At 32.3% G+C, this 11,078-nt stretch overlaps 1 long non-coding RNA gene across 1 annotated transcript in view; it reads right to left on the bottom strand.

Annotated features, from left to right (window-relative positions):
* Nucleotides 1-7,564, bottom strand: part of LOC112091501 — a 15,077-nt gene extending 7,513 nt beyond the window's left edge. Inside the window, exons 1-2 of the long non-coding RNA XR_002902166.1 lie at nt 7,511-7,564; nt 7,308-7,386 (exon numbers count right to left, since the gene is read on the bottom strand). This is a non-coding gene — a long non-coding RNA (uncharacterized LOC112091501). The remainder of the gene's footprint in view (nt 1-7,307; nt 7,387-7,510) is intronic.
* Nucleotides 7,565-11,078: the final 3,514 nt, after the last annotated feature.

Genomic DNA, 11,078 nt, shown 5'->3' with positions numbered 1-11,078 from the left:
TATTCACAACTCAAGTTTTATCACAAACAAACACAAACTCAAAAAATTCTTAACTCAAACCATAACTCAAGTATACACAACCAAACGCAAACTCAAGTTACAACTTAAACTCAAGTTATAACTCAAATTCAACTCAAATTCAACTCAAAAACTTAACTCAAAAATACTTGCAAAAGAACAAGTCCTAAATTTTTAAAATTTTTGTGAGAACAAACACTACGTTAAATGATTTAAATTGGGTAACTGCAAAATTTAGTAACATCTCTCCTAGTAATTTTTTGTATAATTTTATAGCAACATTTTGTCTTAGGGTTATTGACATTGTCAATACGTGAACCACAAGTATTATGATATTTTAGTTTTTGAATTTTTAACTTTATTAGATTGCTCCTTGAATTTTCGTCTTTTGGCAGGTTTAGTCCTGACTATTGAAATTGACAAATAATTTCTAAACTATAACTTAGATAATCATACCCATATAATATAATAATTGAAAATTTTACATAAATATAGTTACAACAAGTATAAAATGTTCTAGTTTTATGGAGGATACAATTTTTGCAAATAACATAATTATTTATATAAAATTTGAGGTTACGACGTGATGATTGAATGATTACGTATGTTAAATTTCTTAATCCTTTGTTGATTTTATTGTCTTGGGGATTAAAATGGTTGAAAAAAAATTTCATTGCGCAATTTACTAAAATTAAAAGTTTAAGAGTCAAAGTATATATTATTTCATAATACTCTTGAGGAAGCTAACTCTTTATATTAGGATAAATTCAGCAAAATCCTAATTTGCATGTGGAAAACTAATTTAAGAAGCAACCATAACATAAAAACAAGGCCCTTTCCCCTTTTCAAGCTGATTTTATAAAATTTTTTAAGGATGCCATAAAAAAGAAAACACTATTTTATTTCTGTCATTAATTTTAAAATTTTCATTTATGCGATTAATAATCTAGTAGTTAGTACATCTTTCATATTCTTTTAGAATAATTTTTTGACAGGATATTTTTCTTATTCCACTAAAATATTTTTTAATGGCATAAATAATGAGATGATAAAATATTATATTTTTCTCTCGTTGAATTTGAATTTTGGACCATTACATAAAAAGAAACTTCAATCTATATGTATGGTAATCATCGCATAAAGACTACGGCTTCGTTCGCTTCACGAATTTGAGTTTTCAATTCGAGCTGAGATGTGACATTTTCTGAGAGTTTTTAACTGTAGTAGAAAAAGTTAGATGTGACATTTTTTGAAAATTTTTAATTGTAAAAACTTAAGACTAAAAACTCGAATCGGTGAAATGAACGCATATACAATCTTAACTACATGTATGTTCCCATCCGTCTCCTGTTAAATTAACTATACGGTGCGTATTCAACTTCTCGGGGATGCCGTTGAATCAAACTTTTGACGTCTACTCGGGCCTACCCTCTTTTATTGGTGGAAACAAGAGAAAAGTATTTGAACTTATTAGGGAGCATGTAGAAGAAAAGATGAAAATTTGAAGAACTATAGGCCGTGTTTGGAATTAATTCCAGTTTCTTTTTTCACATTTTTTGAAAAAAAAATGAAAACGTTTTTAAAACGGCGTTTGGCGCAATAAAGACAAAAAAAAAAGAGATGAAAATGATTTTTTAGTTTAGTGTAAAATGAAAGAGAAATGAAAAATGATTTTTAATCATTTTTCATTTTTTATTTTCGTTTCCTCCTCTCTCGAGCAGAGAGAGAGAGAAAGAGAGACATTAATGAGTTTTTTTACACTGAAAATAATATCTTGATAAAACTACTAAACACATTTTCAAAAGTAATTTTTGTTTGAGATTGAAAACGTTTTCAATAAAATCATTTTGGAATGAGTTCTAAACACACCCATAAATTTATAACGAGTTTTATTTATTTATTTATTATTATTATTTAAATTACCCACATCCGTGAGGTCCAAATGGGCTAGACTCAAGCTTTGGTGGCTCGTCAAGCTTGGCCCATCCTCCACTTCTTGGATTGCGGCCTTATGGCTAGGGTTCTTAGAGCTAAGTATCATTTTCTACACCTCCTTCCTCAAGGCTCGACAGAAGCAGAATTGTTCTATGTTCTTACATGTAGATTAGCATCTTTTAAGGGTCGAGCCCTCCTTGATAGTGGGAATTGTAATGCTTTCGAACTCCCTTTGGATTCCTAGCCTAGCACTTAATTTTAGGTCCATCACTCCAGCCTTGGACGTTAATTGAAATCTTTTGGTGGCTGATTTAATTACGCACATATTGAACGTGGGACACACACAAAATTGATAAATGTTTCTCTCTATTATTGACCGTGCATATATTATTGGCATTCGTTTTAGTTTTCAACGATGAGAGGATACTCTTATCACTTGGCACTTTGCCAATTCGTTTTAGTTTTCGACGATGAGAGGACACTATCACTTTGCACTATGACGATAAAAGGAAGGTACTTGGTTCGTTCTGTGTATTGGCTGGCTCATCAGTCTATGATTGAGGTGCGCTCATCGGAGAGTACTCTTGAAAAACCTTGGTGATTTTGGGTATGGTGAAACAGTTTTAGCATGTTTACTTACCGGGATTTATAAATGAGAGTGGAGAAGGAGAGTCAAGTCCATATTTACTTTTTTTATTATTATTCTGAAATGAGAGTGAAATTAGTCGGTCCCACTCAAATTTGAGATTTAGGAATGAGATTGACACTCTTATGTCCTCCTTGGGATTAGGACTGTAGCGACCCTCTTTTGAGGCCGCCACTGTAACTAACTTTTTAATTTGTACTTACTGAAATTTCTTAAAATTTACGGAACGTTTTTTTTTTTTTTTTAAAGGTCTTATTATAAACATAAAATACGAAATTGCTTTCTTAATTAAAATATTCAAACCTTAACATATCTGTTTCATAATCATAATTAACAAAACTATTTGTAACATAAAGCTGATTGCGGAAATATTTGCGAGTGGTATCCATATCCCGAGCTCCACATCGTTCGTCCACTCGCCAGCAGTCCATCAGGCATTATATGCCGGTTGCTTACCTACAGTATAAACATTCTATAATGAGCTTTCGCTCAGCAAGTAGGAACTATCTCCCGTAAAATAACTGTAAGTTCACATGAATAAATATGCATGAGCCAATTATGCTTAATTATGATGTCTTATCAGAATCTTATTATCTTATCTTATCTTATCTTTCTTACTGATGGGCCCGAGTGCTCGTACCACTTGCGCGCAATCATCGGGACGTGAGGGTTTGCAAGGTCCCCCATGACACCGTGATTATAACTTGAATGCCTCCCTTGAGTCGGAGGACATCATTATTATTTTTTTTTTTTCTCCCTTGTGGAGCTTGAGTTACCTCCCTTGTGGAGGCTGGTACGGCACTCAACTGAGATTAGTCTTATAAGTTCCTCTTGACTTATTAAGGTGTATGCAATATGACCTAGCATAGCATACTATATCATGTACTCGAACACATATAATTCGGGTGTACTGCCTAAGTGTATGTAGTATAACATAGCATAGCATTCATAACATTAAATGTACTCAAACATATATAGTTCATGTGTACTGTTTACTTTAAAATCTATTTATACTGTAGGCGAGATTCCTACTTACTTGATTTTCAAAGCTGGAATCCCTTTTTCGCCTATCAGCCTAGTCTCTTGCTTTCTTCTGAAACTGAACACCCATTAAGAGTGTGAGATTAACTATTATTTGCTATTTTATTTTAGCAACTTATGAAGGAAAATCTAACCATTTCCATAAGGCATATATTCCTTTCCTTTACTAAAGGATAATAAAGATTAATTTATTAAATCTTCAAAATCTTATTTTCCTAGATTTCCCTTGGTATGATATTAAGGCCCAATTCGGCCTAGGACTTATACATGGCATTCTAACTTTTACGCCGCTGAAATTTATACTCCAACGGAGTCTCTTAAACTAATGTGGGCGTTGGACCCACATTAAATATTCGAAATTCTACGGACCTATCGTATTGGGCTCGTAGGTGCCCGTCGGGATAATTCGTCGGTAAACCTCTACGTTCTTTAAAGAAATCATTTTTCCTTGAAAAATTCCTTTATGAATACTTTCATTAAAATGAGGTTTAATGTCATTGTATTTTACTAAAATTCTATCTCGGGTTCTTTTATGACTTTTGTTGAAACCGCCACTGTTTTAGTTTTGTCTCGTTAAAAACTGTGCAGTTTCTGAAATCTACGTTTTACTGTATCTTAGAGTCGGATTTCAAAATTTTGTTCTTCGCGACAATTTCTCGTCTCGTCGAGATCTAAAATTGTCGTTTTTGGTGAAGATTGAAATTCGGCCTCTAAAGGCCTCGTTTGGCTGAAAACCGTAGCTGTTGTTTTGTTTTAAACTGTTTCAGTCAAAAACTGTGCCGTTTCGGGAATCTGTGTTTTAGTACCTCTTAGGGTCGGATTTTGAAAATCTTTTCTTCGTTAAATTTCTTCCTCTCGTCGAAAACTAAAATTGTCACTTTTGTGAAAAATCAAAATTCAGCCTTTAAGGGTCCCGTTTGGCTGAATTGGTGGCTGCCAGTTTTTTTTTGAAACTGTGTTGGACAGATTGTCCGTTTTTGCAAAATGACTTCAAACTTGGTTTTAGAGTTAAAATTAGGTTTAGTCATAGTAACCGAAATTGTTCAACACATCCAGGGCTATAAGTTCAAGCTTTAAAACATTGAAAAATCTCACTCTATGGCCCTCATTTTCGCGGTCAAAGTCACCGAAATTTTTTTTCCTCTAATCCGAAAATAAGCAACTTAAATCAAGCATAGACATACCACATCAAGCTAACCTCAAAACTCACAAAACCAACATAAAACTCACACACCCTTATTACAACTCATCTCCTCAAGAACCTCAAATTTACATCCACAAATCCAAGCTTAAAGTTGGCTAGAAATTAATGGAGAAGAGTTTGAGAGCTTACCCTTGAAGAACTATCTCTCTCCCTTGAAAACTTTGAACTCCTCTAAGATTTGTTATTGGCTTGGAACTAGAAAGTATAAGGAAATTTAAGAGGAATATTTCTACATTTCAAACTTTACTAAAACATAAAAAAAGGATTTAGAGTTATACCCTTTGAAAAAATGCTTGTCTAGACTCCTCCTAGACCCTTTGGTCTCCTTCTTCTTCTTCTATGGTTTGTAGTGGCTCAAGATTGGGGGAGTAGGAGAAAATATTTGAGAAAGAGTGGAGGAGTATGGTATGGCCGGATTTTGAGGGGGAGAGAAAAGCTAGGGAAAAAAATGAGGCTTATCCTATGGTGGTTCCTTTTATAGGCACTTGGAAATTATTTTTTTTAACACCACATCAACTCTCTCAATCAACCAAATTTTGGTTCAATTTTCCCCAATCTTGGCCGGTTATGGAAGGAGAAAAGGAGAAGTCAAAATTGCCATTAATTCCCCTTCAACCACTACCATCCCATCACCTTAACTTGTAGCCTTCTAACACACTCAACATATAACCAAAATTTTTGGATATAACTTCCTAAGGATGGCCGGCCAAGTGAAGAGAAAAAGGAGAAAAAAAAACTAATCATTAGTCCTATTCACCTCTCTCATCACATCTCATCAAATCACACACACTAACCTACACCTTGTACTTTTGTCCATTCCCTTAACTTACTCATTAAAACTGTCCAAACTCATACTGACAGTTATTTTCTCCTGTATACGGGTTTTGGATGCTAGGTTGTACTGTGCTGGGAGATTCTTAAAATTAAGATTCTCTAACTGTATCTATACTGGAAATTCTTCCGTTTTAAAGTACGGTGAGAATTTATCGATCGAATTTACTTGATCGGAAAAATGTGAACTTAACGTGAAATCTGCTACAGAATTTAGGAATGCAGATGTTAATTCCCTAAATCCTTCAATCACAAAATGTACATAGTATAATGATTTTTCAGGAAAATCCTTGACTTGAATACATGAATTATATTATTAAAATTATGGGATTTTTTCTTGGTCACTACACATTATCCATCTTTCTAACTCTCTCTATCCATCTTCTTATATATCTCTCTTATCAAACGAAGCCTAAACGAACACGATCACCATGGGGTTAATTGTGACCTCGATGGGTCTCGTGAGAACCAGGGGTAGTTAAGACGTCGTGGCCTTTGAAATGTTAAGTTTTAAAGTCGCTCTCCCTGAAAAACCTCTTTTTAATGATTGTTGTCTTTTTTTTCCCTTTAAAATTTAATTAGAATTAATTTTTTTTTTCCATTCAAACCAAGGATTTGACTATGGAAAGTGGGTTTTGAAAAGAAACGGCTAAATTTTCTATTGAATTTAAACAGTTCGTCGATTTGAGTTTTTAATTTGAGTTAAGGTGTGACTTCATGTGAGAGCTTTTAATTGTAGCAAAAAAATGTTCGTATTTGGAATTGATCTCGTTTTTATTTTTCACATTTTTTGAGAAAGAAAAAATGAAAACGTTTTCAAAATAGCGTTTGGCACAATAAAGATAAAAAACAGAAATAAAAATGATTTTTTAGTTTAGTGTAAAATGAGAGAGAAATGAAAAATAACTTTTAGTCGTTTTTCAAATTTTGTTTTCATTTTCTCCTCTCTCGAGCAAAGAGAGAGAAAGAGACATTAATGAGTTTTTTTAAACTGAAAATAATCTCTTGATAAAACTATCAAACGCATTTTCAAAAATGATTTCTGTCTGAGATTGAAAACGTTTTCATTTTCATTTTTATGCAAAAAATAAAATTATTTTAAAATGAGTTCCAAACACGCTTAAATGTGACTTTTTGTGAGAGATTTTAACTGTAACAAAACTTGAATTGAAAACTCAAATCGATAAAATGAAGAAACTTAAATTTTTAAGGATTTATAAGGAGGGGGTTTTTCATGATGTGAATAGCGAAAAACACAAGTAATTATCAGTATTCTGTACAGGCAAGTCAGTTGGCAATCCGAATTTTTTTTTCTTTTTCTTTTTTGAAGGACACAAGGAAACTTATCAACTCATGAATGAATGATTAAGCAAATAAACTTCAAAACATCCAAGTTAAAAAGAAAAAACAAAAAAAAGAACTGTTAATATTCCTGATCAAAAGCCTTACCTAGTATTCGAAACATGGTCTACCTTGAAATATATATATAGGAAATAGACGAATGGAAAGAAAATATTTTACTCTTATAAATATTCCAAAATATATGCGTGTGTATACTTATATATAACACGAGTTGGAATATATATGGCAAGAACTAGAGTAAGTTTGTTGTTAGGATCTAGATGTTGATACCTTTTTGGCTCTGGGCATCGCCTTCATAAGGAGAAAAACCAGCAAGAAATAATGCAAAGAAGACATACTTCAACTCCATCTGCAGAGATATCAAAATTTTCTTATTCAGCTTTTTCCACACAATATGACTTAGAAGCAAAAAGTAATTGTAAATAATAACATAAAGATCTTCCAGTTCCAGAGTTCTTCTAGCGATTCCGTACCAACAGTATTGAAGAAGTTTTGTTTTGCTTATCAAAAACAGCTGTGAAGAAAATTGAACACAAAGATGGACTTCTTAGATTGATGCGCTTTCATATATAGAAGTGATATTATTATTTTTTTTAAAAAAATAAAATTATGCATAAATATAAGTTTTATAGAAGTGATGTAAATATTACTTAAAAATGTCTTTATGAAGTACGTAAAAAAAATACAAAACTTAAAGAAAGCATGCGAAATTATTCACGGTCCCACCAAAAGTCACATCACTTTGATGTGAAAATTAATTTGAGTTAAAATATGTTTCGAAATTAAAGAAACATATTCCTTCAAAAAGGGATTTTCCAAAAAATTCACCCCTGCTTTCCTATAAAAAAATTTAAAAAAAAACCTTTGATGATGTCAGGACTCATGATTTAATGAAATTTATTTGAGCAGTATTTCTCTTCAAAAAAGAAATAACGGCTTCTTAGAGATAAAATACTCAACAAAGTTGTTGTTCTTGAAGTTAAAATGCAATGTTTCTTTTATACATGGAAAAAGTTTATTTTCACCGGTTAAAAAACAAGATTGAATAATATTATTCAAAACCAGGCAGTTGTACAAATTTAAAACTGATTTTACGATAGAATACAAATTTAAAACTGTTACTCCATAATAACCTAAGCAATACGCAAATGACTAAAATCAGCTGAAAACTGTAAAAACATGCACAACGTGAGTGGCGTGTTTGATTAATAACCTATAGTCAAGTCATTCCGAGTCCTGACCCCAAAGTTTACTCTAAGGGAAAGACCAATAACTAGGTCAAAGTATTTGGTAGAAGATTTAAGGCCAACTGGCAAAGTATTTTAATGCAAAGTCCTTGCACTTCTGTTGACTTGTGTGATGAGCTAATAATTAACGTACGAAAAATGTTAGAATTATTTTTCTGTCCTTTTCTTTTTTACTCTATATATTTTGTTAAACATAATATAATATTATTTAAATAAAAAATGAAATAATAAAATTTATATGTTAAATAATTAATACGGAAAATAAAAAAAGAGGGTATTATCACTAAAATACTAATAGTACTAAATAACTTCTCCAATTACGCATATTAAAACCTTTTGATTTTTATGCAAAACATAATCTTAAGCATATGCATTAATTAGTCTGCATATCCATGTGAAAACTCATAAATGTTCGCAACATCATCCACGATAAATCGTCAAAGAAAATATGGATAGCTTCTATTGTAGTAGGTAAGGACTTTTTGCACCATTAACGACGCTATATTTTATTTCGTGTGATCCACAGATGGATGTGAAATAAGTAAGTATGAAAATATTGATATACTTAAATTTAAGAAAATATCGATAGAAATATTAATATTAGTAAAAATTAGCATAAAATATGAAAATTCATTTTCAAATACAAATAAAATGTGATTTTAAGAAACTCTAAAATAGCTAATAATGCGTAATGTAGATGAAATTCTCAATCAAGATATCAATTGTATGATAAATATGCATGCTAATTCGTGATCAAAATCAACCTATTCTGATAGGATTGTACAAAAAAAACCGTAAAACTGAAACCGACCACAACCGACCGAAGAACTGACCGTTCAAAAGCCAAAAACGTCGGTGTCACGTGGAACTGAACATAATCAGTTCGGTTAACCGACCGAACTGCCTCAAAATCAGTTCGGTTTTGGTTTTGCGTTTAGAGGTTCGATTAAAAACTGAACCGATCGAGATGGAGAAATTTTTTTTTTATGTTGTCTTTTTTTTTGTTTTTAAGTCTATGTTGTCGTTTTCACTCCTAATTGTCATTTTTACAAGTCACAACACACACAAACTCCTTCATTTCTCTCTGTCTCTCTCAGTCTCACCCTCACCTCCTTCATTTAGCAAATTGAAACTCTTTCTCTTGTGTTATTTTCATGCTATCTGCAGTTTTTGCTTTATTTATTCTAACACACACACATAGACTAGTTATTCAGTCCATGATGGATATCCTCATAATAACCAATTTGTTGAGATCTATTTTCTTTCATCATATAGACTATTTTTCTGATCTTCCAGTAAGAAATGGCATTGGGCGTTCTTTGAATTCTCAAATGCTATTTTTCTGGAATTTTAGATTCCTCTGAATTGCCTGGAATTCTTTGTTTTCTGTAACCGTTCCTCCTGTTTTTATGACTTAATTATGAATAGGATATTTATGCTTTATTTTGGCTGCCACCGTGTGAGCATATTCATTTTGGCTGCCTAGGCTATATATATAAATATATATATATATTCAATATTCATAAGAATTGGAAAGTTAAAACTTAAAATCTCTAGTGTCATCTTTGGTACGAACAAATTCACACCCCTAGTTGAGCATATTCTCTAGTGTCAATATTCATAAGAATTGCCACCTACTGTGAGCATATTCATTTTGGCTGACGATATAATGGATTTGGATTCGGGTGAAGATAAAAGAGAATAAGAGGTTTATGAGAATTTAGAAATGAATTTCACTATTTAAAGTTAGAACTTTTTAATTATGCTTTGGACTTTTTAATTTCTTATGACAATTTAAATGTTTTTTACACTTGTGTTTGTGCAATTATCAATTTTGATGTTGTGCTTTATATTTATTTATTGTGATTACATGTTTGCAACTTTGTATTGAAAGAAAGTTTTACATTTTTTCATATTTTTTGGTCAAAAATGCAACTAAAGATGCTGGAAATCTGATGGTTAACTGAGGTCACCTTCCTAATTACCAAAATTAAAAAACCGACCAAAACCGACCGAAACCGAACCGAAACCGAAGTTTGGTTAACTGAACCGAATACTGCTACATGCAGTTCGGTTTTGGTTCCCACTTTCAAAAAACTGACATGGTCGGTTCGGCCACCAAATTGACCAAAACTGACAGTTTTTAACCGACGAACACCCCTATGATCTGCTACATCGTGTTCGGGTAGTAGCTTATAATTATGAAAATGCTTACGGCCATAGGCCACCATTGGTGCTAAGCACCGTTACTATTAGAAAGTGACTCCACATGTGGATCATACGTCACGGAATCCATTTTCTATAAGTAGGTAGTGTTAAACACTATCGGTGCCTTATAATATTATAACCACTCTACTGATAAGATTTTCGTAAAAACAAAAAAAAATCCACCAATCGCCATGGTCTGATAAGTATACAAAAAGATCAATAACATGACCCACGAGTCATCAAGTTGATTGCGATTCCTATGTTAGAGACAAGGAGGGAAATAACATATTTGGTAGAGTATTTAGTAAATTATAGTATATATTTTAACATAGTAGATTATAACATTAATTTGATATTTTAAGTTTTAAACATTATTGAAACCCAAAAAATACCTCTAAGCCTCATTTCCACCTTTCTCTCCTCCCCCCTATGGTCAAGTCCACCATAGTAGGCTCCAGTGACCAACTGTCGGCTCTGGTGACAAGCGTCGACGGCCGGTTTCCGGGAGCTAGTAAATATCGTATTTAGTAATAAATAATGTATTTATCGATAAATATCGTATTTACAAGCAAATAACATATTTATT

This window comes from Morus notabilis, unplaced genomic scaffold (genome assembly GCF_000414095.1).
Source record: "Morus notabilis unplaced genomic scaffold, ASM41409v2 Scaffold1540, whole genome shotgun sequence".
Taxonomy (NCBI): Eukaryota; Viridiplantae; Streptophyta; class Magnoliopsida; order Rosales; family Moraceae; genus Morus; species Morus notabilis.
This window is presented reverse-complemented; position numbering and strand designations above follow the sequence as displayed.